The following is a 7,836-nucleotide window of genomic DNA, read 5'->3' on the forward strand; positions in this document are numbered from 1 at the left end:
CTTGTGCTTGGTTTATTTATTTTTACTTCTTTGTCTGTTGCTTAGACATTGCTTGTTTTTTCGGCACACCGGCTAAATTTGCAGACACTATATTCGACCCTAATACCTACAAAACACTTTCACGTCGAAACATAATTCCAAAACAAAGTAACGGGCAAGGACCTTCCAGATCGCATTCGCATCACTGTTACTGGGCTGATAATCCGTGGCTGACGCCTGCTGCAAAACATGGACCCTATAGACAGCAGCTGTGCCACTGGTGGCTCTTGTTCGTGTGCTGGGTCGTGCAAGTGGGAGAACTGCAAATGTACATCCTGCAAAACAAGCATTGGAAATGCAATAGGTCTCGCAGCATTAGAGTTAGTGCATTTAGAATTGTTTATGGGTTTTTTTTGTAAATCTTTAGCATTTTTATTCCCTGTAGCCAATGCTAAAGAAAAAAGCCATAAACAATTCTAAAAGCTCTAACTCAAATGCTCTGAGACCTATTGCACTGTGTGAGGGTGAGGAGTTGAGGGTGAGTGAGGGTGAGGGTGTGTGAGGGTGAATGAGGGTGAGTGAGGGTGAGTGAGGGTGAGTGAGGGGTTGAGGGTGAGTGAGGGGTTGAGGCTGAGTGAGAGTGAGGGTGAGTGAGTGTGAGTGAGGGTGAAGGTGAGTGAGGCTGAGTGAGGCTGAGTGTGAGTTAGGGTGAGGGTTTGCGGGTGGGTGAGGGTGAGGCTTTGAGGGTGAGTGAGGATGAGTGAGGATGAGTGAGGGTGAGTGAGGTGTTGAGGGTGAGTGAGGGTGAGTGAGGGTGAGTGAGGGTGAGTGAGGGTGAGTAAGAGTGACGGTGAGTGAGGGGTTGAGGGTGAGGGGTTGAGGGTGAGTGAGTGAGGGTGAGGGGTTGAGGGTGACGGATTGCGGGTGAGGGGTTGAGGGTGAGGTGTTGAGGGTGAGGGGTTGAGGATGAGGTGTTGAGGGTGAGTGAGGTTGAGGGTGGTTGAGTGAGGATGAGTGAGAGTGAGGGTGAGTGAGGTGTTGAGGGTGAGGTGTTGAGGGTGAGTGAGTGAGGGTGAGGTGTTGAGGTTGAGTGAGGGTGAGTGAGTGTGACGTGTTGAGGGTGAGTGAGGATGAGTGAGAGTGAGGGTGAGTGAGGTGTTGAGGGTGAGGCGTTGAGGGTGATTGAGGGTGAGGGTGAGTGAGGGTGAGTGAGGGTGAGTGAGGGTGAGGGTGAGTGAGGGTGAGTGAGGGGTTGAGGGTGAGTGAGGGTGAGTGAGGGTGAGTGAGGGTGAGTGAGGGTGAGTGAGGGCGAGTGAGGGTGAGTGAGTGTGGGTGAAGGGTTGAGTGAGTGAGGGTGAGGTGTTGAGGGTGAGTGAGGGTGAGGGGTTGAGGGTGAGTGAGGGTGAGGTGTTGAGGGTGAGTGAGGGTGTCGGGTTGAGGGTGAGTGAGGATGAGTGAGAGTGAGGGTGAGAGACGTTGAAGATTACATGGCAGATGTTGGATTATGTGGCAAACACGGCAAATCAATAATTATGCAAAAAACGCAGCAGCCGCACAATTCCATCATTATAAAGAGTACATAAAAAAGGAGGGTGTTGGGCACAAGTTAATTTCATGGCCTTAAGATACCGCAAGCAGGCCTGGCTATCTTATCACCCCAAGGGAGTTTAGAAAATTTTTACATTATGATTAGACTGATTGAAACTTGTTTACACACGGATACTTAAATTAATTTTACGATCACCGACTGTGGTTTCTTCAAAGTGCTCAAGTCCTGTATAATTTGGCAGGGAATTCATGAGCCAATCTCTGTCTTCAGATTGGCGCCTGGTGTATACAGCTCTTGTTAAAGCATAAATATTGTATCAGGTTTTCTTTTCCACAAATCTCCCCTAAGCGGTCCTTTCCATTCACCAATGTGCGGACCACCACAAAGTCAGAAAACTGCCCAATGCGACGCAAATTGCATCCAATGTTGTTAGAGCCGGTTTAACCAGCGCTGCGTCCATGCAATAGAAAATGCAAAACCATGACCCGGCAGTGCGGCGAGTTTAAGAGTAGATTCTCCACCTGAAATACAAACACACAAAGCAAGTTTACAGGCAGCCAAAAGCAGGGTTTAATTAACACCCCAAAAGATGAAACCGAAACGAGGCAAACTTAACGTATTCAGCAGTGGCACACATTTCACTCTTAGGCAAATAGCGGAGAGATACAATGTTGAGGCACTTGAGGGCAGCAGTTGTTTGATGCTATGAAAGCCGAGGTCCCTGAGCAACTGCAAAAGCCAAACGAACATGTCCGTCCGATGACATGGACAGCCGCAGCCATCCATCCATCTCTGTCCAGAACAGCCTTCGAGTCGCTCAGACTGGGCTCGATACAATATTTATAGTTTGAAAGAAGCCAAGCTCCGCAGAGCAAGTTAATGCTCGTCTGATATAATAACTGCTTCTTACAGAAAACGAACGGCTTTAAAAGACCAAAACTATCAAAGATCTTCTCTAATTGTGGCAGAAGACACCCTACGAAGCTTAACACAACTGTTGAGCTTGAAGAAGAAACAAGTACTTAAGACAAGCCGGAGGGAAGAGAGGGGAGGGGGGAGGAGAAATGCGACACGGCGGGAAGGGGAGGGGGCGGAACGGGGGAGGGGGCGGAGAGGGGAGAGGTGCGACACGGCAGGCAGGCAGGGGAGGAGAGGAGGAGGGGGGAGGAGAGTAGAATAAATAATGAGTGGTGTTATACCCATCTCAGTGGCACTCATTTTATCAAACCTACAATGAAGAGAAGCTGTGTTAACCTCAAGAAGTTTCCAATCGTGACCTACTTTTTTTCAGAGCAGGGGCTGTACTCCATGATGCTCTCTCAATGGTCATATCTGCAGAGCAAGGACATCTCCTGGCGATAGAGCTCAGTGAGTCATTCAAGAGATGTGCATTCAGCAAGTGTCGGCTTCTAAGGACAGCAGCTCGGGTGGTCAATGCATTGGCCGAAGGGCACTATGAATCCAAGAGGCAGCTCAGTGGGTTGCTGTGGAGCTCCAGGTGTATGTTGCAGGTCACACGTTCCATTGCTGGTAACATAGCTCAGACCCGCATGTAACACTGACGGCACACGTTTGAGACCCCATAGATAACCAACATAAAATTGGTTTCTATCTCAGTTAAGGCTCATTGAAGTACAACCTTTGTATTCCTAGTTAATATATGTTTATGCAATCAAGAGCATTTCGAAGCGGCCGTCACAGGTTATCAACTTCAACTTTAGCCTCTCCTCAACCGCGCCTTCCCTCTATCTGCAATCCATTCAGATCGAGTAAGACACAATCCATGTGGCTCGGGGAGTACTATAAAACTGAAAGCGTTTGTGATTGGCTGTGGTAGAGCGAGCGCTCACTGTCCGGCTATCCGATTTGCTGGCATTGTGCGTAATTAAATATGCTTTGCTACTGTGTTTGTGACTGGCTCAATATTCCATGAGCAGCTGTGCCATTAATACAAAACTTTTGAGGAAGGACTGATGAGTAATGGAGCCTGCCGTTAATAATCGCGCTCCTAATTTTGAAGGGATGTCCTCCCCTATAGGGGGTGGCCCGTGTGCCCTGTGCATGACAGTCCCTTCGCGCTATACCTGCCCCCGATGTAACATGTCTTACTGTGGCTTGAGCTGTTACCGTGGCGTGCGGCATCGTACTTGTTCCGAGGCTTTCTACCGGGATGAGGTGCTTCGGGGACTACAGGAGGCAGCTAGGAGCGAAGGGCGAAAAGGGGATATAGAAGGTATATTAACAAGGTGGAGATGAGGGTGAGCAAGGAGGGGACGGGGGGCGGGGGGGGGGGACTTTCACATCGAAGGGCGGTGGGGCCAGGGAGACGAGAAAGGAGCAGCGAATGGAAACTAGCGGCAGGCAGGCAGGGGAGGAGAGAAGGAGGGGGGAGGAGAGTAGGGGAGGCACGGCTACCCAAAAAAAAAAGAAGCCGGAGGGAAGAGAGGGGAGGGGGGAGGAGAAATGCGACACGGCGGGAAGGGGAGGGGGCGGAACGGGGGCGGAGAGGGGAGAGAGAGAGTAGGCAAGGGTAAACAAACACGGACGTGCACGCGCCCGTGACTTTTAAGGTCAATGCGCATGCGCATAAGCTTAATGCGCATGCGCATTGACCTTAAAAGTCACGGGCACTGCAAGGAATCGCCACGATTCCTTGCAGTTAGATAAAGAGTCGATGAGCCCCTATAGTCTCGCTTGCTCGATGCGCATGCGCATCGACAGGCGAGACCTAAAAAGCTGCTGTTCCTGTTGCCCTGCTGGATGCGATAAACGTGACCAGGGGTGTGTGTGCAAATGAGGATCGATGGAGAAATGTAGCTGTTGCACCTAATTTGCAGATTGGTTTATCCAGTGACTGCGGAGTTGCTTAACACACAATGAATAGCACATTTTGATTTATTTTTCTTTATTGTGCAAATGAGCAATCTTAACTTTCGATAATATAACTTTGTATATAAATGTTCTTCTAATAAAGTAACTTAAAGACCTTCCAGATGTTGCCAAGTACTGGATGGATCTGGATGTAAGAATCTTTATCAACCACTGTCAGGGCACCAATGCGGATGTATGACGTTATAACGCATACCATTACAACTACCTACCATTACAACGCGACCATTACAACGCATACCATTACAACGCATAGCGCTTAGAGGTGCTGGATAGTGGTAAGTATAATTTACTATTCCAACTCCAGTCCCCGTGGACACTAGGGAAGGTGTTGGATAGTAAATTAAACTTATTCCCTATCCTAGAGCGCCCCCCAGCGCAATGCGTTGTAATGGTATGCGTTGTAAAAGTTGCGTTGTAATGGTAGGTAGTTGTAAAAGTTGCGTTGTAACAGGTGTATACCCACCAAGGCTAAATGCAGCTTAACTTGAACATACTGCAAATTAGCAGTGTCGGTGTTATGTAACATCGGTACACCCTTACAATCGTGTTTTATCACCCTGACCTCCCGCTGTCTTCAGAAAATGAAGCTCAGAAGACAGGCCCTGGGCTGATATGTTTTCAACAGGACACCGGATATTACATAGCTCCTGGTGAGTCTTCCTCGCACACCTCGAAAAGAACACCAATCAGCTGAGCTCTCATATCGGCTATTACCGGCCCGGGATTTTAACCAGTAGCACAGAAGATAGAGGGCCTTACGCAGGCGTTGCCTTGGAATACATGACGAGATGAGCTCTGGAAGAATAATCCATGTTAACGTTCGGTACTATCTCTGTTTTCACTTAACTATTTAATTCTGAAATTATCCAACATAGGCACGATCCAATAAAACACAACCCAAAATGATTTAACACAATTAAATAGTTAAAATAGCAAGAAGTCCTTTAAGAATCAGGAAGCCAATGTAGCAAGAATGAAGCGATGTCCGTACCACACGCATGCTTAAATTTAGTGACCACGTGTTTAGCAGCTGGATACGGGTACTCCTCCCAGCCCAGACAAATGGTACAGCTGTTAATTGTAAATTTAGATGATACCAACTATCTACCTGACATAAAGGGGCGGACACGTCACATGAAACACTGCAGGGATCGTGACTGATCCTTCTCTTTTACTGCACTATCAATTGCACATACATTGGGGGTGGAGTCTCTGCGTCTGGTCAACATCCTGTGATTCTGGGTAAATGACTATCAAAAAATGAATGTGTCCTTGTGTAACCTGACTGGTGCTCATGTAAAGTGCTACAAAACCTTCAGGTAGAGTTTGCGCTATTTAGAAATACAAAAAAAATCCCAGCCGTGGTCAGTTCCCACAGTTTGAATTAGAGCAAATATGCCCTGGGTCATACAGCTGACCAGGTATAGGTTCGAATCCGAAGCGGCCAATCGGATCTCAGCATTTGGAATCAAACATCATTGTGCTGATCGATCCTGGTGCTGTAATACGGCTACTTCCGAGAGAAAATGGTGACATAAAGTCTTGTTGGAACTAGCATAAGAGACGGCCATTCTGGAAGAGGTTTTGGTTGATGCTCTGAGGTAAACTGTGAACTTGAAATGAAACTGCATTACTCATTTGCTGCTTCTCATTCATTACAATTTAAGACTCATATTAAATTGTTAAAACTAAATGGAAAGGTTATAAATATTATTTCTAAAAAGATTGGAGTAAAGATTAAATACATTGATGGGATTTTTACATATGTTTTTCGTTGCCCTTGTGAATATTTCAGGAAGATGGCCGCAGTAGGCAGTTTATGCCAGATTATAAATGTGCAGAGCATTATGTTTTAGTCATTCACAAACACACCTGACACACGAAAACCACACTCAATCGTCAAGATCACATATTGTAGAGCAGGGTGGCTGCTGTGCAGCGTGGCTAAAAGTTATATAAAACCCTCCCCCCAAAAAACGCAATTCACCATCCTGCATCATCTTGCTTTTTTTTTTTTTTTTTTTTAAAAGAACTTTTATAATGATTTTTTAGGTGGAGTTAGACAGCACATGCGCTGGCTCTTTGAGACCTGCTGTAATCAGTGTGTGAGTTTGAAGTCCACCCCCTTTCTTGCTATTGCTTTTCATTTGTCTATGTCAGTGTCCTTTAAAAATCCCTGCTTACTAGTGGCCAGTCCTGCCTCTTTGTCCCGCCTTTCTCTCTTCTGTTCCTTCCACAAAGCAGGGACTTAGTACTGCTTTGATTACTGGAGGTAATCCCCATTACTCTTAGTCTCACTCGTCCTCGACCCAGTCATAACACATGAGGTATTCCACCCGACAGGAAACAAAACAGGAAACGCTTTTTAGACTCCACCCACCCTCCTGTCAGGTGCTATAATACACCTCACCACCAGAAGCAAATCCTGATGTACCAAGCACCAAAGGCCTGGAAAGGGAGGGCGGGTTGTATGACTGGGTCGAGGACAAGTAGGACTAAGAGTAATGGGGATTACCTCCAGTAATCAAAGCATTACCTCTACGTCCCTCGTCCTCGACCCAGTCATAACACATGAGGCATACCAAAGCAACCCCAAAAAGGCCTTTGGCACACCATATACAGAAAACAGAACAGACACAAAGGAGTGCAGCAAAACAGAGTTTAATAATAAACAGAAACAAACAGAATCAAACAGGGGGGGGGGGACCCCCACAGCTTGCAACACACCAGAACCAAAATTAGGGCGGCCAGACAGAGCACAATTCAAGCGATAATGTCGCACAAAAGTAGACTCGGACGCCCATGTCCCCGCCCTACAAATCTCATCAAGGGGAACTCCATGGAAAGCAGCCCACGAAGCAGAAACACTCCTGGTAGATCTCGCCTGAACACCAGACGGGCAAGGCAAACCAGAGCCCCGGTAAGCCAAAGAGATCACAGCCTTGATCCAACGACCCAAAGTAAGGCGAGAGGCAGCTTTACCCCTACCAGCCAAACCAAAGGTAACGAAGAGGGAGTCAGAAGACCGAAACCCAGCAGAACGTGCAACATAAAAAGACAAAGCACGCCTCACATCCAAAGAATGGAGCAAGAAGTCAGAAGGCGAGGAAGGAGAAGGACAGAGAGAAGGAAGAATCAATTCCTGGGAGGAATGGAAACGTGAACGAATCTTAGGCAAAAACCCTGGGTCCAAAGAAAGGACCACCGCATCGTCCAGAAACCTCAAGAAGGGGGGAGAACAGCGCAACGCCGTAAGCTCGCCCAACCTCCGAGCAGATGTAACAGCGACCAAAAAGGCCACCTAGAAAGAGAGGAACTTCAAGTCCACGGACTCCAAAGGTTCAAAAGGAGGGGACTGCAAGGCACCCAAAACCAAAGAAAGATCCCAGGGCGGAACCGGGGAGCGGACTGAAGGA

General features: G+C 47.5%; 1 pseudogene; it reads left to right on the forward strand.

The window, feature by feature from the left end:
• The first annotated feature begins 228 nt into the window (after positions 1 to 228).
• Positions 229 to 4,358, forward strand: LOC147668664 (metallothionein-1 pseudogene; annotated as a pseudogene).
• The last annotated feature ends 3,478 nt before the right edge of the window (positions 4,359 to 7,836 follow it).

Source organism: Lissotriton vulgaris, unplaced genomic scaffold, assembly GCF_964263255.1.
Source record: "Lissotriton vulgaris unplaced genomic scaffold, aLisVul1.2 SCAFFOLD_4535, whole genome shotgun sequence".
Classification (NCBI taxonomy): Eukaryota; Metazoa; Chordata; class Amphibia; order Caudata; family Salamandridae; genus Lissotriton; species Lissotriton vulgaris.